Source organism: Peromyscus eremicus, chromosome 8b (genome assembly GCF_949786415.1).
Source record: "Peromyscus eremicus chromosome 8b, PerEre_H2_v1, whole genome shotgun sequence".
NCBI classification, from domain to species: Eukaryota; Metazoa; Chordata; class Mammalia; order Rodentia; family Cricetidae; genus Peromyscus; species Peromyscus eremicus.
Window position 1 is genome coordinate 10,030,229 of NC_081424.1, and position 21,658 is coordinate 10,051,886.

Below are 21,658 nucleotides of genomic sequence, written 5' to 3' on the forward strand. Positions count from 1 at the left end.
GCTGCACATAAGGATGTCTTGAGGAAACCTGAAAACTTCCCGGTGGTGAGGCTGCCCTCTAGAGAGGTGGGAATCTCTCTCAGCTGCTTCCAATTGGCAAGCAAACTTCTGAAGCACAATTCTCAGACTTCTTCTTGTAGTGGCTTTCTATCACCATGACAACCAATATCCCATTTAAGTGCTTAAGTACATGGGAAGGCAAAGGAGATGTCATCAGATGATCCTTAGGGCCCTAATCCACTCAGGCAACAGTCCTGGGAAGTTCTGTGAAAAAAAAACGAACACTTGGGAACTTTCACAAAGTATGGTGGCTTCAGGGATTATATTCAAAGGCGTAGACTAGGAACTCCCCAAAGGCGTAGACTAGGAACTCCCCGATTTTAATGTAAACCACAAATCTCTTGGGGAGCTTGTTAACTCTTTAAAATATAGCCTTTAAAAAATTGAGTATGCAACCTTCCTGCCTCAGTTCCAGCTTCCTAAGTAGCTGGAATCAGAGGCCCCAGGCCACCGCCAGGTCAAGATTTATGATTTTTTTTTTAAATGTTATTCCTAGCCAGCTCCAAGTGGTCTTCATTGTGCTAAGGAGAACGTCCAGTGTCCAAGCTGTAGAGCCTCCCCCAAATTTAATATCAGTAGACAAAAGCAGCAAGTGTATACTGTCATGAAAATATGTTAAGGTAAAAGGGAGATGCTGACTATTACATTGTCAGATGCTCTAAATTTTATTGAACACCATAAACGTTTTTTTTTTCTTTTTTAAGTAGACAGAAGTATGGATCAAATTGATGACAGAGATTTGAGACAGAGTTCAACTGTGGAGTATGCACAATATTGGAAGATATGGCGAGAGGTGTAGGAGAACAAAAAGACTATAGAGAGTATGGGCTTCCACAGCAGGAAGATTCACGGTTCTTCTATTTACTACCTGCATGGCCTTGGGCTGGTGACTTCATTTATTCACCCTACTGTGTAGCGTTTTTTGTGGCCTGGTAAATCCGTTAACGTATGAAAGGGTGTCAGGCCAAGGGCTGGCAACAGTAGGTCCCCAATAGCTGACGTCACTACTCTATACATGTAGCCCAGATTAGGGCTTTATTCCCTCATCTGCGTATTGTCCATTTGCTCTGTAACGCCTGCCGTCTCCTCCTCCTTCCCAGCGTTCTCTCTGCCCCCCAAATCCTGCCTAGTTATTGACCATTTAGCTTTTTATTAAACCAGTCACAGCGACATATCTTCACACAGCGTAAAGGAATATTCCACAGCAGCCACATGCCCAGAAGTAGTTGGCCAACACAAAATGAAAACAGTATTGTTTTATTTTACTTTGTTTTAGCTTTTTTATTTTCTATTTTTATTTTTATTTTTTTTTGTCCTATTGGTCTTTTGCTTGCTTGTTTTATTTTTGTGGATTTTTGTGTTTCTTGTTATTTCTTGATTTTTATGTTTTTGTTTTGCTTTTGTTTTTGAAAGAGAGAAAAAGAACGCAAGGTTGAGTGGGGAGGATCTGGGAAAAACTGAAGGAGGGGAAACATGAACAAAATATTGCATAAATTTTTTCAATTAAAAAAGTCTTTTTAAAAAAGTGTGTGTTTATCGGGGACAGTCTCCAGGGTGTCTGTCTGCAGAATTCTCAACACTTTCTGCCATGCCTGTGTTTTGGTTTGGGTCCAGAATGTTCCCCAGAGGCTCAAATGTTGAAGGCTTAGTCCCCAGCGCAACAATAAACTAAAGGCAGGCTTTGGGGAAGTGAGTGGATCATTAGGGCTCTGACTTCATCAGTGGGTTAACGCATTGATAATTTCAGAAATGTATGGATTATTTGTAGGTGGTGGAAACTACAGGAGAGGAGGCCCCCACAAAGGAACAAGGTCACGAGGGGCAGGTAGATCCTGTCCTGGCGGATCATTCCTCTCTGCTTCCTTTCAACACAAGATGAGCCGCTTCGCTTAAAGAGAAGCTCCCCACCATTGGATTCTGACCCCATCCCTCTACAGTAACAAAGCCTCAGACTATTCACCAAAGCCTCCAAGACACTAGCCCAAAATAAATCGTTCCCACTTTGCATCATTTTCCTCATATATTTTGCCACAGTAATGGAAATTGACTAACACAGGCTGGTTCAGTCAGTTTGACAAGATCAGACCGTAAAAGAACCCAAAGAGGTATTGTTCTTGCGTTTACTGCTGATAATTTCACAACCTAAAGGTGAAATCTTAAAATTGCAACACACCTGAGGATTATTTCTGTTGTTAGAGAGAATTTGGTGACTACGTGATCAAAGCCAGCTGTCTTTTTAAAGATTTATTTAGTTTTACATGCATTGGTGTTTTGCCTGCATGTGTGTCCGTGTGAGGGTGTCGGATCCTCTGGAACTGGACAGAGAGTTGTGAGCTGCCATGTGCTGGGAATTGAACCCGGGTCCTCTGGAAGAGCAGTCACTGCTCTTAACAGCTGAGTCATCTTTCCAGCCCCTACCCAGAGCTTTCTTGTCAATCTTTTCACTAGTAGAAATTAGAAAGAGTGGTACTCAATGGAAAAGGAAAATGACTCCTTATTTTAAACCTCCTTTTAAAATTAGTTTATACCAATTGTGTAAAAACAACTGGTTTCATTATGATATTTTCACACACACACATACACACATATATATATATATATAAAATGTGTTTAATTACAGTCACCACCCATTTTGTTCCTCTCCACATATCTACTTGCTCTTTTCAAATAAATGTTTTCTGCTTTTAAAAACAAAACAAAAACATACAAACAAACGCAGGAATTTGGCAATTGCTGGCAGAGTATTTTCCGAAGTTGGATTGGGACTAGAGAAGCCAGTAAAGAAGCTCAAAGAAAGAGTTCTGGTCAGTATCTAGCCCTGCTACCTCTGTGAACAAAGCCTGGGGCTAGAACCCTCACACCATTAAACAAAACAAACTGAAATAAATACGGAATCTTGAGCACCAGCTAGTGCACAGACCGTGTTCTCCCAGAGCACGAAAATGAAGTGCAAGGTCCACAGTCTCTGTCCACTGCTAACCACTCATTCCTCACGCTAAAGCCTAGATGTGGTGACACAGACAGACAAGGACACTGGCTCCCTTCTCAGTCAGACCTGTGCATGCGTACCTGCCCACGTGTGGGCAGAGCTCACGGGTTCTACTCACAGGACTCCTTGGTACTTCGCAGACCGATGAATGTTAGTTAACAGCTACAAGGTGAAGAGGGCACCAGGCCCAGCTCCAGAAGGTCCTGGGATTCAGCTCCAGCCAGGCCACGTTACCCCTTTATGGGATTAAGATGGTAAGGAGGAGCCAGTTTGGAAAGGGCTTTGAAGGTCAGACTAACTTGCCTGGACTTTATAGGCAAATTTTATGGTTATGTCGCTAATATAATCAGCAGGGATAGAGAGAAGGAAAAAGGACAAAACTTTGATCGCAGGTCCATTCGCTCAGGCTGCCTATTGCTTGCAGAATGTGAGTTCCAACACTAGCAATGCAGGCAGTCCTGGAGTGTCAGCGCTAAGTGAATGGAGCAAGGACGAGAGCCTGTGACCATTGCTACTGTATGTTCAGTGCCGTGGCCACCGTGACCCAGCCTCCCTTGTAAATGTGGCTTGAAGGTGTCCTAAATTGAATCAGATAGGGAGAGAGAATAAGAAAAGGAGAGAGGATCAAAGTATACCCCCTGGGACTGGAGAGCTGGCTAGTGATTAAGAGCACTTGTTGCTCTTGCAGAAGAGCCAAGTTCGAGTCTCAGCACCCACATGGTGGCTCACAAACATCTGTAACTCCAGTTCCAGGGGATCTGACACCCTCTTCTGACCTATGCAGACACCAGGCATGCCTGTGGTGCACAGACATGCATGCAGGCAAAACATTCATATATATAACATATATGTGGTGGTGGCACACACCTTTGGTCCCAGCACTTAGGAGGCAGAGGCAAGCAGATCTCCATGAGTTTGAGGCCAGCCTGGTCTATAGAGGGAGTTCCAGCACAACCAAGGCTACATAGTGAAATCCTGTCTCGAAAAACCAAACCAAACCAAACCAAACCAAGAAAGCTAAATCATATAAACTTATCATTATTTGATAAATTCTTACATCATGGAAATACACAAACATTTTGTCTGTTTCTGGCATAGAGGACTCATGACCTTGAGGCAGGAGGATCTCCATGAGTTTGGGGATGGCCTCGGTTTCATAGTGAGTTCCAGGACAGCCTGGGCCACAGAATGAGATTGTGTCTCACAAAGAAACAATCAGTTCCCACTATGACCCATAACTTCTTCAAACTCTATTTTGTTTTATTGGCTTTTTTGAAATGAGGGTTTCACATAGCCCACAAAATTTTAAAGCCTGGTAATTTTACAGAGAATTGTAAAATAAAGGCCTCCTAAGTTTTGGAATACTATAATTCAAGATCATATTTGTCATATATTTTAATTTTTAACATTTTATTTGTTTATGTGGTTGCCTTGGGTGTCATGGCATAAGTGTGGAGGTCAGAGTTCTCTACTTATAGTAGGACAGAGCTTGAGGTCATCCTCCCAAGTACTGGATTATAGGCTCACACGATCACAAATGGCCTGCTAGGCTTTTCGTTGTAAAGGTGGATGGTTTTGCTATATTTCTATAACGTACTCTTGGCCTCTCTGCTTTCTGTCCCTCACAGGATGCTCTGGCTTCTCTCCTGGATAGAATATTATAAAAAGTCACCCTCAATGTCTGGGCCCCTTCTGGTCGGTCTTGAGGCTGCTGTGACCTCTGCTAAGGCACCGAGTTCTTTTGTTGTTGTTTTTTGTTTGTAGTTAGCTCTTAACGCCAATCCTTGAAGAAGGATATGAGGAGCAGTTTATGGAAAGGTGTAGGGAGAATTCTCGAACCAGGCTTTCCTGGCGGAGGGGGTTGTTGGATGGGGACAGTGTGTGGCTCCAGGCAGGGACAGGAGGAGAGTTAGGGTAGATTCCTCAAGCCACTAGCCAGCCACTTTGCCACCGGAGTGCCTTTCACCCTGCATCTGCTGCCGTAGGGCTCTCTAAAACGGAACATGCCCCCAGCCTCTGACAGGAGCCCTTAGTGGCTGGAGGGGACTCTGGTCCTGGGAAGGGAAAGAGAGCAAACGCCAACATCTACGTGTAATAAGTCTTGCATTGGGACTGTTGCTAATTCCTCCTGACCTCGGGCATCTGAAATCAAGCCCTTGAAGGCTTATTGTTGAGCACTAAACCATTTTTAACTCTGATGATTAATGTGGTTATAAATAAGCTTGGCAAGAAATATATTGAGTATAATTTATCATCTCAAGAACAGAAGTCCCAAACTTTAAAATAATAATATTCCTTAGAAACTGGTTTTGAATACGCCCTTGACTGCTTTTGTGACCTTGGCTAAGTCACTTCAAAGGTACATCAGAGGGAAGTGTATGTGTGTTTTTGGTCTATAGAAGGATATAATACTACACACCTTATTTCCTTCAAAGGATGCCATGAAGGTCAAATCAGTCTGCATTAAAATAGTTACAATTTTAATTACTTGCATTTGCATAGTACTTTATCACCCACAAAGCAATTCTGCATATATTATTCCATTTGCATGAAAGAGCTTTGAAAAGTTATAAAGTGATATGAAAGGACAGTACCAAGGAGTCGTTCGGTTCCGGCTCCTTTTCTCTCTTCTTCAGTGATTCAGATGGGGTTGCGGCAGGACCTAGCGCTCGGGTATGGACAGAGGGTTATGCCCTGCACTGCACAGGAAACCGTTGGCTCAGGGTCTACATAGAGAAATACTCAACAAAAGTCACCTTGTTCAGGCTTATGCCAAGTCACCTCCTAAAGGCCTTCCCAGAGCTTCCTGTCTAAACAGTGGCCCCCTCCACATCACTTCCTCATCTTCTGTTCCCATTTATTTTGCTGGGAATCACTTAGCATAGACACTTATGTGCTTAATGTCTCATGCCCAGGAATTAAATCTCTATGAGGATCATTTTGCCCTGGTCCCCAGCATCTAGTCTTTAGTAGAGGTTATTAAATAAATACTGTTTGAGGGAACAAAACTGTCTGTTATCTTCTCTACCATCACCACCACACTACCCTTGACTCTCTTCGCTCATTATGAGTGTTCAAAGTATCGTTCTCAAACCAGGGTTGGTGCCACACGTCTGAGGTACCAGCCACTTGGGAAGCAAAAGGATCCCCCCAGGCTGATCCAATCTGCCAGGGAATTTCTGTCTTCCAGTATGGAGACCCACCAGCAGATGGCAATCAAAGAATACAAAACTGGACCCTGCCCCATCCGACAAGCCTTTTTCATACATGAGTGAACTTTTAAGGCAAACAGACCACAAATTCCTGACTCTTTATAGTCATGATGTCACATGCTCCAAACAAACGTGGCTTCTTCCACCAGAGAGACTGGGGGTGGGGGTGGGCCGGAGAAGAGGATAAATTCTTAAATTCTTGAGATAGGCAAAAGGATGCTTTGCTCAGGATATAGAAAAACAAATTAGTGTTCTGGATATGGGGGCTCGTACCTACAAGTCCAGCACTTACGAGGCTGAAGTAGGAAGAAGTTTGATGCAGGCTACACAGTAAGTTTAAGGCTCTCCTACTCTACAGAGTGGAACCTATTAAAATAAATACACGAAGTAAGTAATTAAGTGAAAATGTAAAACAATGTCTCCTGCCATAATCCTGGAGAGTCTCATACAAAAGACCTCGTGGGGGGGGGCAGAAGAAGGGGTTTTGAAGCTCTTCAAGTGACTGACTGCAGCAGGTGATTTTTGGCGGAAAATACTTTGAGAAATACAGATCCAACTCAGTAGAATCTTTCACGAGGAACTTACAAAACTTAACAAATTTTTTTGGAAAAAAAAGCACAGTTAAAAAAATTTTTAAATATCTTTTTTAAAAATTATTTTCATTACATCGCACATGCGTGTGTGTGTGTGTGTGTGTGTGTGTGTGTGTGTGTGTGTGCCAGAAGTGTGTAGAAATTGGATTTTTCCTTCCACCGTATGGTTCCTGGGGATTAAACTTGGGCCATCAGGCTCGCCAGCAAGTGTCTTTACTCACTGAGCCGTCTCACTAACCCAACAAGCCCCAATTTTGCATGCAGCTCTACAGGTTCACAGACCCTCTGAAGCCATCCGTGGGCCCTAGGTTTCTCCATCTCGGTTAAAATGACCCCCCCTTCTGTCTCTCTACCAAAAGAGGTCACTCTTCAGCTTCAGAAGCTCTCCCGGAAGAGTCCAAGGTTCTCCCTTTTCCATTCTCCTCATCTACAAAAGGTAATGTTCCCTAGAAATGAGTTGTAGTGTGTGAAAGGGCATTTCACCTTTGAAACTGCAGTCTGGCCCAGTGTCTCAGAAAATTCAGCCTGGGCAGAATAATGGTATTGTCTGTGGTTACCATGATAGCAAATTTGGGGACTGCAGGTGGAATTTTCTTTGGGCCGCCAACCAGCTCCCAAATAGACAAGGAAACTTATTATTAATTATGAATGCTTGGCCTTAGCTTAGGCTTGTCCCACTAGCTCTTTTAATTTAATTTAACCTGTTTCTATTCATCTACGTTTTGCCTCAAGGCTTTTTACCTTTCTTTCATTCTGTATGTCCTACTTCCCTGCTTCCTCCATGTCTGTCTGGCCCCTGGCATCTCCCTGTTGTCTCCTTTTCCCAAGCCTAAATTCCGGAAGTCCCGCCTATACCTCATCCTTCAATATTGGCCATTCAGCTTTTTTATTAGACCAATCAGGTTCCTTAAGCAGGCAAGGTAAAACAGCAACACACCTTTACATAATTAAATAAATGCAACACATCTTTACATAGTTAAACAAATATAACACATCTTTACATAGTTAAACAAATGCAACACATCTTTACACAGTTAAACACATATAACACACCTTTACATAGTTAAACAAATGCAACACATCTTTACATAGTTAAACAAATATAACACATCTTTACATAGTTAAACAAATGCAACACATCTTTACACAGTTAAACACATATAACACATCTTTATGTAATTAAACAAATGCAATACACCTTTACATAGTTAAACAAATATAACACATCTTTACATAGTTAAACAAATATAACACATCTTTACATAGTTAAACAAATGCAACACATCTTTGCATAGTTAAATATTCCACAACAGGGGACGAAAGTGCTGTGATGAAAGCCAACTGGGGACAATGGGAACACATCAGAGAGAACAGTTCTTACGGGGCTCATCTCACGAGCCCCTTCAATTCCTAGGTCTCTTCATCTAGCTCCAATTCAGCCCGTTGTTTGAAAGATGAACACAAACAGAACTGATACAGGCAGAGTCCTCCCAAACTTGCCTGTAGGAAGTTGTGGAGGCTGAGAAAACAGGGAAGGCTGAAGGAGACCAAGTTGTTCTGTAAACCATGTTTCTCCACCTACCATTCAAAGCCTATGCAGAAGTGAGGGTCCCTGTGTCTGCACACTTATTACACTGTGTGTAAATAACACATTTGTGGATTGTGTGGGGAGAGACTCCAGGCAATATTAAAGGAATCTTCCTTTCCCAGACAGTCATCCTGATGCCTTCATGGCAATGAATCCCATTGCTCTATCTATCCCAAGCCTTGAGATTTTTTCATCCCCTCTTGAGCCCCTTGCCGGGTTCGTCTCTCACACACACACTTTTAAATCTAGGTTCTGCATAAGAAAAAACATAAAGTCTTTCTGAATTGGGCTTATTTCATTTGGCTTAAAATTTAAAAGTTACCCTTTACAGGAAGAGTCTTGTCTCTCAAAAGCCAGACAAGTATAAACAATGGGCAGAGCCACAAGACAGGGACAAGATGACCACAGATTTCTGTGGTAGCCACACCACTGCCAGGGTGTGAATTCCGGGTGGGTTTAGATTCCCAGCACTCGCCAAGGGCAGCTTGGTCAGAGGCATCCTCCTGGACAGTGTGAGTTTAAGAATCATGAAGACTTGCCTCAGTGACAAGGGCGGATTACATAAACTCTTCTGGCTCCTTAATGTTCTTGTAATTGAGAGCTAAGGCCCAATTCATCTGATGTACCGGTGGAGTCACCTGTGTGGTGCTCCTGGGTGTGCGGCACAGAGCTGCTGCTAAACACATCCTTTTATTTTATTTTGGTACTATGGATGGAACCCAGGGCCTCATGCAGGCTAAGTACATGTTCTACTCCAGCCAAGGAGGGTTTTTTTGTTTTGTTGGTTTTTTTTTTGTATTTCTTTCTAACAAGCACCTGAAGATTCTCCCACAGTGAGGAGGCTTAGAAGAAACCCCTGTTCAGGTGAGACTGCACGTGGTCAGACTGACCCAGAATCTAGGTTACAAAACCAATTTTCTTTAGGCTGCCCCATTTTTTGGATCTACTTCCATGTCTATTGTGAAAATAAGGAAGGAACTGAAGCTTATTTTGAAGTCGCAGGGAGTCACAGGTGAGGGAAAGGCATCCTCTTTGTCCTTAGAGTGACTGGACCCACACAGGGCAGGCGGTATTAAAAATAAGTCAGCAGAAGACACCGAGCACGATATGCACAAATACCTCACATTCTTGAAAACGCGTTCTGACAGGAAGGACAAAGTCCCGAGGAATTGATTTAGAAAATATTCAGAAGATGAAACGATTATTGAGCAATATTTTTGGAGAGGAGAGGAATATAATTTCGGAGGAAGAAAGAGCAGTCTTGGAGGCAGACAAAGGCGAGTCCAGTGAGGCCAGATGAGGGATGAGCAGGGGCAGCAGGGAAGCCGCCCTAGAGGGCCGGTGAAAAGGCGCTATCAGTTAGGTGTGGGGGTGGGGAAGCAGTTAATTGGTAGAGACCCTTGAAGCCCATGATTAGGACTTTTAATTTAATTCAAGAGGCAAGTGGAGCTCTTGGAGATGTCTGGAAGGGGAGCTACCCGGGTGATGGGAACAGTGCTTGAGGGCAGCGGTTCGTGCAGCCATAAGCTGCAAAGAGGAAAATGGAGACCCTCGGGGGCCAAGGCTGAGTTGAGGCTGTTTCCAGAACCCAGTGTGAGAGAGGCTGGCCCGGGACAGGGTTCTGGGGGTGGGATAGAAGTAGCAGAGTTGGAACACAGAACAGGAAGAATACATTCATTCTTTTTAGACTTTGGGGGGATGGGAAGAATCCCAACATTCCAGACCTTTTGCTTATTATAAAAAAGCAGGTGAACAGGAGTGGGGGCGTTGTTTCTCCCAGAAAAACTGCTTCCAGCTGACTTGGTGGGCTTCAATTGACTCTTGAGGGGTAGGGAAGGGGGCTTCTGAGGTACACAGGTGTCCTAGGATGGTGGGCTGTTGTCTGCTGCCTTGGAGCTGTTCGTCTTTCTTGGCTTGGGACTCTGGCTGCTTGTGTCTGACAGGATGCTGGTGAGACAGAGAAAAGCTTAGAAGAAAGAATTTTTATTTTTATTTTTATTTTTTCCCTTTGAGGGGTTCCCAGGGTGATAGAGGGGGTCCTGAGACCAGGAAAGTTGGGGTTTGGCATTTATCTTGAAGTAGATCTGACCTGTCAGATAGGTTTAAGCTGGTTTCTGCAGCTTGGGGAAAATTTTTTAAACATATTGAGAAGTGGCCATGAGAAAATTAAAGTCTTGGGCTGGTGACCATTGTAGTGTTTGATACTCTGCTTATATTGGTTAGTGTTAATGAGAGAGAGAGTGGAACATATTTTTAATTACCAGAGATAAGCTTTATCAGAGACAGATTATTTTAAGGCACCTGTTTCCTTTATTAGTTTAGCATTCAGGAGACACAGGTGATCAATTGCTGAGAGCATTTAACAGTAATAGATTGTTATATTAAAGTCTATTTTTGCAGAGCCCAGACCCTTTTTGGAGTATAAATACCTTTTAACTGTTACAGTTCCTTACCATCTGGGTATATCTGATGGTCCTTGGACTCCAGCTCTGTGGTGATCCTGTAACAGTTAGCTGAGTAGTTAATTAGAAGAGGGAACTGGGAAGAGAAAAGCTTGTGGGGTGAGGACTCATTCTTCTGGAACTGGGGACAAGGCAGAAGGCAGGGCCTTGTCTGTGTCACTGTGCATGGGAAGCGGCAGAATCCTAACAGACACAGTGTTCCAGTTTTCTTTATTTATCTATTCATTTGTTTATTTTTGAGGCAAGGTCTTGCTAAGTTCCCTGGCTGTCCTGTGTAGACTTGGCTGGACTCAAGTTTACAGTAATTACCATAAAAACCTCTGCTTCTTCAGCACTGGGACCCCAGGCGTGTACAGTTGAGCTGGTTTTCAGGCTGGAAAACTAAGGAAGGGACAGACATTAAGAGTAAAGGATGTGACTGGAGAGACAGCTCAACTGTACCGGCTGCTCTTGTAGAGTACTTGAGCACAATTCTCAGCACCCACACGAGGGCTCACAACCATCTGTGACTAGTTCCAGGGGATACGACACCCAGATGGCCTCCACAGCCCTCAGGCATGCACGTGATACACAGACATACATGCAGGTAAAAGTCCAATACACATGAAGGGGAACAAAAGAGTGAAGAGCCATTGAGAGAAACATTGCACAAGGAAGCTTCAAAAATGGAAGGACAGGAAGGTTCCAGGAGAGGCTCTGGCAGGGTGGAACAGATCAAGAAGGGCCTCTAGTCTCCAATGTGGAGAATGAGCTTCGTTAGAATGTGAAAGACTGCAAGAGGGAGGTGATTCAAACAGTTGGGCCAGCATGCACAAGACCCGTGCAACCTCAAGCCAGACAAAAATCCCACAAAAGGGGGGAAGGTGGGCATGAAGTCCCACCCCCTAGCTGAGGAGCCATGAATAACTGAGAGCTGCTGGAAAAGAGAGCTTTTTAAAGGGTGTGATTGGTCCCTTGGTAGGTCAACCATGCTCCAGTAGATGACCATACACCCAAGAGTATCTGTGTAACACAAATGGGACTCCATGGATTTGAAAAGAAAACTAATGGGGTCCTTTGAGGTCCAACCTCAAGATCCCCTTCAGGGCCCAGAAAAGGCACTATAGCAAGCAAGGGAAACTTAAGAATCTAAGGGAGAATGAATCAACTCACACACTTCCTCTTCTTCGCATGTCTCTTTATTGTTCTGCCTATGCATCTAATTTTCTTGTCCTAATTCTAAACCCTTCCTAGCTTCTTCTCCTTTAGCCTAAAAATTCTTATTTTTTAGGAGACTTGAAGCAATAGAAAAAGTTACAAGAGTTACTTCTCACTGGTCGAAAGCAGATTCCTGGGGTAAACGATAAGGAGCTGAGCCATTCACCATGGTAACACAAGGTTCCCAGGTCTCAGGACCAGAGGGAGGGGTGCAGTGCCCAGTGTGACAAACTCTGAGACATGGCTCCTTATCAGCGACTTGGCAAGCGAAGAACTGGCATGCTTTTCTTAGGGTGCTTTGTACAGATAACCTTGGTTGGACACCTGCAACTCTGACCTTGTGCATAATTATAAAGTTTTAAACTTATGATCTATTTACAAAGGTTTTAGTCTAGTTTGGACTTGCTCTGAGGTAAAAATGAGCTAAATGTGTGCAGTTGGTCTGAGCAAAAGGAACAAAGCAGGCTTTTAAGGGTCTACAGTCCTCGTGGGACAATAGATCTAGTTATGAAGCACATCCTGGTATATTTTCTGTATATCAATTTTATACAGCTAAGTGAGAAGTCATCTTTCTGACCATCCACAGATATGTGTGCCCAATAGATGGAGTATATGCATGAGATAAACACACCAGTGTGGGAAAACACCCACAGCTGTTTTCAGTGAAGAAATGAAATGGCATATGAGAGAAATTACAGACAGGAGCACCTGGTCATTAACAGTCAGTAACTCCATGGTCTTGCCAAGTGGGGCTCCCCATCAGAGAGTCTGGTGGGTTGCCCAGCTGAACACTAGTTGTCACCTGCTGTATACTCCCACGGCCTCTTGCTTCCAGCAGCTCTCAAGAGAAAATGAGGACACAAAGTTGGGTTGATATAAAAGTGAGGAGGTGGGTTTGGGAAGGGGAGTGAATATGATCAACATACAATGTATAAAATTCTCAGGGCTGGAGAAGTGGCTCCCCAGGTAAGAGTACCAGCTGTTCTTCCAGAGGACGAAGGTTCAATTCTCAGCATCCACATGGCAACTCCCAACTGCCTGTAACTCCAATTCCAGGGGATGTAATGCCCTCACACAAACATGCATGCAAGCAATACACCAATTGCATAAAATAAGAATAAATAAATCATTTAAAAATGTTTAAAAAAGAAGAAATCCTCAAGGGATCAATCCTTAAAAAAATAAAAGGAAAAGGAAGGATGATTTCTTTAAAAAAAATCCTCTGGCTAAGTTAGAGAGAAATGGATTAAAGGTGGTGGTAAGTTTAGGTTGGGAGTCTGGGTGACACTTTTATAGTCTAAGGGAGAAATGATTGCAGAGTAAAGATGGAAGCCAGGCAAGATGGCACACACCTGTAATCCTAGCACTCAGGAGGCAGCAGAACATTGCACTGAGTTTAAGACCAGCTTGCTCTGCTTAGAGATCTCCAGCAGCCAGGAGCGTTCTGCAAGACCCTATCTCAAAGACAAACAAGCAAGATGAGTGTAGAGTGTAGGGGAACGAAGTACTCGTGGAGGGAGAGGAATGAAAAAGGGCAGAGGAGAGAAGTACGGGGGGGGGGGAATATTCAGAGTACGTTATATACTTGCATAAAAGTTGCCTTAGGTAACCCAGGATAGTATAATTTTTCAAAAAGAGAGATGGAAACATGCGGATGGATCAAGAGATATTTGTGCCCTAGAACTTATGGGATGGGGAGACTGAGAAGAGGAGGCAAGACAGGATGAAAAACTCTATTGTCAGCCCAGGGAAGAGAGAGGCATTGCCCAGGATAACACAGCCAAACCCACAGAGGCGTCAGTGGTACAGTCAAGTGATGGGGAATGTCTTTCTGTATGCTGCGAATATGTGTTGCTCTGATTGGTTGATAAATAAAGCCATTTGGCCTATGGCAAGGCAGCTGAGAGGCAGGCGGGAAAATCAAAGGGAGAGACAGAAAGAAGGCAGGGAGAGAGGCCAGTGAGCCGCCCAAGGAGCAACATGTAATGGGACGCAAGTAAAGCCACGGAACATGTGGCGATACATAGATGAATAGTTATGGGCTAATTTAAGATATAGAGCTAGCTAGCAAAAGGCTTGAGCCATGGCCATGCAGTTATAATTAATATAAGCATCTGTGTGTTTACTTGGGGGATGCGAGTGGGAGAGATTTGTCCTGACTGCAGGCAGGCCAGGACACAGGAAGTCTTCTGACTACAATGAAGTCTCTAGGAAAGTATGTATGTATGTATGTATATATGTATATCTTGGGCTGCACAAGTGGATCAGTGGGTAAAGCACTTGCCATGCAAGTGTGAGGATCCGAGTTCGAATCCCCAGAACCTGTATTAATCCAGCGCTGTGTGGTGCACAAATGTAATCCCATTCCTTCTATGGTGAGATTCAGGACAGAGGCAGGAGAATCCCCAAAAGCTAATGGGCCAGCTGGCCTGCTACTGCAGCAGCAAGTAACAGATAGTGTCCATCTCAAACCAAGTGAAAGCTTGTACCAGCTTCCAAAGTTGTTCCCGGCAGCCACACGGGCACTGCAGGTGTGTACACAGCCACATTCGCACATGCCACAGACACATACACACATGTATATATCATACACAAAAAGATTTTACGTTTTACCATTTCATGTCTCCCTTTATATGTGCAATTTGATCTGGAACGTCACCCAAAAGTTGATTTTTTTAAAGACTTGGTCACCAGCCTTCGCTACTGTTGGGACTTTTAACAAGTAAGATCTACTTGAAGAAAGCTAAGTCATTTCTGGGAGGTGGGTGGGAGGTTTTCCCCTAGAGGAGATATTGGGGCCATGGTCCTTCTCTCCTTTTCTCCTCTCTCTGCCTCCTCACCCCCATGCCAGCTGCTGTGAAATAAACAGGCTTCATTTGATGTGAGCAAGGAGTAAAGAACATAGGACTCTCTATGAGGAGAAATTCAATCACCTGAAATCAATCCAGAGTGGGTACATCGCTAAACTGAACAACAGTAATACGAATCATAATACGAAAAGGAACGTCTTCCCCACACCATCGTGGAAAGTGACCCACTGAGGCACTTCTCTTGTCTTCCCATCAATACTTCTGTGTGCTCTCAGCACCCCAATTTTGTTCTCAAAAATGATTTTCCACTACACAGAATCAAGGTGTCGTAAGGGGCTGACAGTTTATCCAAGAACTCTTCATCTGTCTGGCATGTCCTATTATTTGCAAAACAGCCAAGAAGTTGAGTGCAATATCGAAAAGAAAACAACCCTGATAAAAAAGAAGTCCCCCACTGGGCAGCCTGTGTGTGACAAGGTGACCTTCAGAAAATAGCAGTGCAGCTGGGTGTGATGGCACACGCCTGTAAACACAACTCTCAGGCACATCTCTGTGTTTCAGGCCAGCCAGGGCTACACACTGAGATGCTGTCCCAAACAAACAAACAGACAAACAAAACAACAACAAAACACAACCCCAGCTTAGGTCTTGTTAGTAGAGACAGTAGTTAGCTGTAGGAAAGTGGTAGTTATTTGGAACTAGTTGATCATGTATAGCCATGTCTTTATAGATATAGCCAGAGGAAAAACATTCAAAAATCGAAAAAGTTAGCTGGAATAAGAAGGGAAAGTTAACATGGCAGTATATGATTACATTGTTTTATTTTGATTAGACTTTATCATACATGAGTATTATTTCACAAACCACAGATTTTTGCTTTAAACTGTGTAAGCAGAAAAAGAGTGAGGAGGGGTGGGGGGGGTGGTCCACGACTCTAATCCCAGCACTCATGAGGCAGCAGCAGGCAGATCTCTGAATTGGAGGCCAGCCTGGTCTACAAAGTGAGTTCCAGGGTAGCCTGGGATACACAAAGAATCAAACAAAACAAGAAAAAGAGGGAGGAAGGGAAGAAGCGGGGGGGGGGGGGGGGGGGGGGGGAGAACACAACGACGGGACAGATGACACGGGAAAAGATATAAACTAAACTGTCTTGAAGAACAGGTGTTCTACCAGAAAACAAGGCCAGATCAGCGTGGAAGAGCTAGAAGGTGGCCCTAGAGTCACCTGCTGTGACTGGAGAAAAAGCTGCCCAGACAGAGCCGCTCATTCCCCAACCCCAGAGCTCCCTCTGGCAGGCCGACCCAAGTAGGCATTTTTAGCGGCTTTCTGAGTCTTGACCCGGCAGAAGGACAGTGGCGGCTGACACCTTACTCACTGTCCTCACCAAAAACATAATCCAGGGAGATTTGAGGATGAGATTAAAGGGGAGAGAAAACGGGATGGGGGGATGGCTCAGTTGATAAAGTGTGCTGTGTGAGCCAGGTACCACAGCATGGATGCGTCTGTAACTCCAGGACTGAAAAGGCAGAGTCAGGCCAATCCCTGGAGCTCAGGAGCCACTCAGCCTAATCCGTAGATCAACTTTAGGTTCACTGAGAGACCCTGTCTCCAAAAAATACAGTGGAGAAGCATGGAGGAAGACACCTGACATCCGGTGTCAACTTAGAGCCTCCACACATGCACACATGTGCACACACCCCCACATTCAATGTGTGCAGGCCCAAATGAACACATACACTCATCACACACACACACACACACACACACACACACACACACACACACGCACGCACGCACGCACGCACGCACGCACGCACATGCACATGCACATACACTAAGGGGCAAAGCCAAATGAGCCCTCTGGATTCTCTCCTTGGCTTCCACCGCCACCTGTGAATGTGCTTACGCAATGAATCCTGAACTCATCAACCTCCTTCAGGCAATTTCTACCTTCTCATCAATAACTCCACTTCACCAGCTGCCCTTCCTGCCCTCGGGCCTTACACACCAAGTAGTCCTTCAATAGACTCTGGGATTGGTCCCAGGCTGACCCTCTATCCTCAAGGGTCACAAGTTCTTTATATGAGATGACAACTTTTCATATAACCCTCCATAATATCTTGTATACTGTAAATCATCTCTAGTTACTTATTTCTCTAGTTTTTTTTATTTACTTGCTTTTAGTTTTGTTTTATTTATTCTATTTTATGTGTATGAGTGTTCGCTCACATGTGTGTCTGTGTATCATGTGCATTCCTGCAACTAGAATTCTGGATGGTTGTGAACTACCATGTGGGTGTTGGGAATTGAATCAGGATCCTCTGCAAGAATAAGTGCTCTCAACCATCACTAACACATCTCTTCATATCTCTCTGGTCACTTACAATACAACGTAAGCACTATGTAAATAGTGGTTATACAGTATTTCGTAGGAACAAAAATGACAATCTTCTAAAAATTCAGAAAACTAATTTCAAACCACACACGCGGAAAGAGACTGAGCGGCTGGAAATGGCGGGCAGTGCCACGGGATGTCTCCAGGCTACTCTGTTCTCCTGGATGCAGAACAGTGCTCCGTGTATTGCTTTTTAGAACTTTCTGGAAAACACTTTTCTAACTTTGGCATGAGAGGTTATTTTGTGGATTTTGTTTTTGTTTGTTGTTTTACAAGAGCATCATTTCACTTTGTAACCAAGGTTGACCCCAAATCCATTGTGCAGCTCAGGCTACCTTCAAATGCATGGCTGCCAGTGTTTGAGCCTTCGGAGTGCTGGAATTACAGGTGTGCCTCGCCACACCTACTAAGTTCGTGGAATTTTATTTTACAAATTTCACTCCACATTGTTTGACTCCAAGGATGCAGAACCATGGACACAAGGTCGGAAGGGGCAATTTCCCTGTGTACTGACTTATCTTTGTATTGCTTGTCTCCCTGCTTGCCTGCCACTTGGACCAGCATGAGGAGGTGTCTGTTCAAGTCCCAGCTCCCATCCAACACAGTACACAAAACATTGGGGGAGGGAAGGATGAATGGATAGATGAATGAGTAATTACAGAAAGATTTTAGTCATGGGACGTTCATAATCATATTTACATTTTGGTAAGGTCTCTGCCTAGAAATCTGAGATTGAAGCTAGCAGTCAGATCCCAGGTGATTTAAAAAAGAACTAGATTCCAGAAATACTTATGGTCAGGACAGATCAAGAGTATTAACTGACTGACTGGGATTAGAGTTCAAAATAGAGAGTAAATTCAAATTAACCTAGTAAGTATTTAGTGAGTATTTTCAGTAGGCAAGGCATCATGGGACAAAGGACCAGATCGTACCCCAAGACATCACGGGACAAAGGGTGAAAGAATAGATGAGATTGTACCCCAAGACATCATGGGACAAAGGATGAAAGCATGGACCAGATTGTACTCCACGATGGTTACCGTGAGCTGAACTGAGTAGAGGCTGAAAGAGAAGTTTGGTGTCCAGGAGAGCAGAGGAGGAAAACACTTGATTCTGTCAGTGTGTGAAGTTAGAGAAGGCATCATAGAGAAGAGGTTAATTATGGTGGGTTTTGGAAAATGGGTACAATTTCAAAGGCAGAGAGTAGTGTGTGACAAGATAGGTTTTTTTGTTTACTTATTTGTTTTTAATTGGGGGTGTTTTTTGTTTGAGTTTGGTTTTTGAGACAGTGGAGCCCTGGCTTGCCCTGAACTCACAAAGATCAGCCTGCCTCTGCCTCCTGAGTGCTAGTAACACAGGCATGTACCACCACTCCCAGCATGATAGATATTCGCTTCCTCTCCAATCACTTCACATGAATTTAAAAAATAACAGATTTTTGTTAGTTTTAATGATGTGTACATCTGTGTGTGGGTGCATGGGGATGCAGGTGTCCTTGGGGGCCAGTGGCATTGAAGATGTCCTCAGGCTGGATTTACAGGCTATCATGAGTCTACCAGTATAGATGCTGGGAACTAACCACAGGTCCCTAGTAAGGACAGTGAGGGTTCTTACCCACTGTGCCATCTCTCCAAACCACCTTACACTTTGAAAACCTTTTATTTTATTATTTTATTTGTGCATGTTGTGTGGACCTGAGCGGATGGATATACATTGCATGCATGCAGGCGCCTGTGCAGTCAAGAGGAGGAGGTCGGGTCCCCTGGAAGTAGAGTTACAGGCAGTTGAGAGCCTTCAGATACAGGTTCTGGGAACCAAACCCTGGTCCTTTGCAAAAGCAGTGAGTGTTGACCCATCTCTTTGCATAATTGCTGATGGAATTGCTGATGATTTAAAATTAGGCTTGGGTTTATTATTTATTTATTTTTGAGACAGAGCATTTTGTACACCAGGCTGGCCTTGAACTTGCTATATAACTGGAGACTGGCCTTGAACTCCTGATCCTTCTACCTCCACTTTCCAAGTGCTGGGTTTACAGGTATGTGCCACCACACCAGGCAGTGATAATTCTTTTTATGCTCCTTGAGATAAAATAAAAATTAAAAATGAGGCAGAGAGAAAGAGTAATATCACCCATCCACCAACTGAATGCCAGAATGAATGAACCACACCAACAAGATTTTAAGAAAAAACAAGCAAAAATCAGTTCCTCATTCAGATGTGTCATCAGAGGGGACAACTGAAGTCCTCCGGGCTAAGCTGCACTGACTCTCAGACTTCACCGTGGGGGAGCAATATTGCTTAACAGGCACATTAAGAGCCTTGATAAGCAGGATTCCAACCCAAGGGCTGACAGTCATGTCGGCTTGCAGAGCTTGCCTACATTTTTAAGAAAACTGTCATACTAGGCCATGCTTGGCTGCATTATGTTATTAATACAAATTCTTACCTGTCAGTTAGTTAACAGGCTAGTAACAAGAACCCAGCTTAAAAGATTGTTGCTAATGAATATGACGCTTTGTGCTCTGGCAAAACATATGCTTAGGTTATATAATTAGAAGACGGCCCCCTTCCTTTCTCCCCACCGGCAGAGTATGTGCAGCTGAATAAAGGAGCTTATTATACCTGTGGAGGGTCAAAGTCTGTGGGTCTGTGGCTTATGGTATTATGACAGATTACAAAATCGTTCCATTATGTTAGTCAATCTGTTTCCAAGCACCTAGCAGAGCTCTTGCTGGGCAGTAGAAACTGAAACAGGAGCCGCACTGGCAGGTCTGCGGCTGTTGGCATCGGGAGCTCACGTCAGGCAGAGCTTTTCCGTCTGACTTCTGTCTCTCTTGCTGCTGAGCTGTCCTAGAGAGAGGCTCAGGCCTCAGGCCACAAGCGGATCCCAGGAGGGCCACAAGTGAGCGGGGAGTGGTGGTTCCACCCTGTAATCCCGGTGTCTGGGGGGCAGAAACAGCAAGACTGCTGTAGTCCGGGCTACATGGCAAGACCCTGTTCCAACAAACAAACAAACAAACAAACAAATCTGGAATCTTTGTGGTCCCTTCACTGTACTACTGAAATAGAAAAGAAATGAAGCATTGCAGTTCTATGTGACATGCCCCCTCTCCTTGACCTTCTTTTCTCCCTTGAATCCTCTCTCTCTTTCTCTCTGTCTCTCTCTCTCTTTCTCTCTCTGTCTCTCTCTCTCTAACCCTGGGGACAGATTTCCTATAAAACATATTTAGGAAGACAGGAGATGCCCATCCCCCTGAAAACCTTTATGTTAAAGCTGGTGGTCATCATCTCAAACCGGAGAGGTGGGAAGTTGTGGGAACAGGGAAGGCAGCTTTATTTCCTCACCGCTCTTCGGAGTCTTCCTCTCTTGCCCTCGTTCACGGTCAGTTTTCCCAGCAACACCTGCCAATAATAGATGCCCCATGCGGGAAGGGAGGCGATGCCCAAGCCTCCCTGTCTCATTTCTTTAACTGCCCCAAACAGACCTGAGTTTATGAAGAGGAAATCCATTGGGGAACGGGACAAGTAAAATCACGTTCATAAAATTCATGAGTAAGAGTAAAACTACATTTTCTAAGAGCTGCAGTAATATCTAGGGGAAAATGGAGAAACCTATATCCACGGGGACCTACCTGGAGAGAGAGGCCAAGCTGCTTCCCTGAGGTGGAGGGAGAGGCTGTCCCCAGGAGGAAGCCGGAGTATTTACAAAGTCACTCTGCATGGAAAACACAGCCATTTCCCATCAATGACTTTGTAACGACCCATTAGGGACCTAAAATACCTATGCTAAGGCAAGAAATGAAAGGAGCCTGGGAAGGCCTAGGAGATAATGTGGTGTCACCCAGGAGGTGGTTCCCAGGTGAGGAAGCAGTCCCTGAGCCCACTGGGCGGTCATCTCTCCGATCCGACATTGTCTTTTTCCTACGTGCGACTCTTTAATAGCTCTGTCGGACAGCTCACCTTTGAACGCTGCTCTTCTGGTTAAGAAGTGTTCTCATTCCTGCGGATTTGCCTGCTGTCTACACGATGGTCTCCGATGTGAGCAGAGAAGGGACGACGAGACTAACTGTGGGCAGACTGAAGGAGCTGGAAGGTGTGAGCTCTGTGATTGTTAGGATTCTGCCACGCCTCCCGCTGTATGACCGCACATGCGCAGTTCAGTAGCTAAGCAAGGGGTCTTACGTCTTATGCCATCCATGCACTGTGTGATCACATAATACGCACGGTGTGGTCATGCAATCTGCGCATGCATGGCACAGCTCTGTAAGCCCACCTGCGCGTGTGCAGGGGAATCCTTAAAAGCCGGACACAGACTCCTCCTCTCTCTCCTTCTGCTCTCCCCCCTCCTA

The 21,658-nt window shown here is 44.4% G+C and overlaps 1 protein-coding gene across 2 annotated transcripts in view; it reads right to left on the reverse strand.

Moving 5' to 3' along the window:
- Positions 1 to 21,366, reverse strand: part of Sec63 (SEC63 homolog, protein translocation regulator) — a 77,419-nt gene extending 56,053 nt beyond the window's left edge. The window contains exons 1-2 of one of the 2 annotated variants that reach the window (XM_059272460.1): positions 21,270 to 21,366; positions 20,655 to 20,711 (exon numbers count right to left, since the gene is read on the reverse strand). The gene's annotated coding sequence lies outside the window, so the exon portion shown is untranslated. The remainder of the gene's footprint in view (positions 1 to 20,654; positions 20,712 to 21,269) is intronic. The other variant, XM_059272461.1, reaches the window with a different exon arrangement.
- Between the last annotated feature and the right edge of the window lie 292 nt (positions 21,367 to 21,658).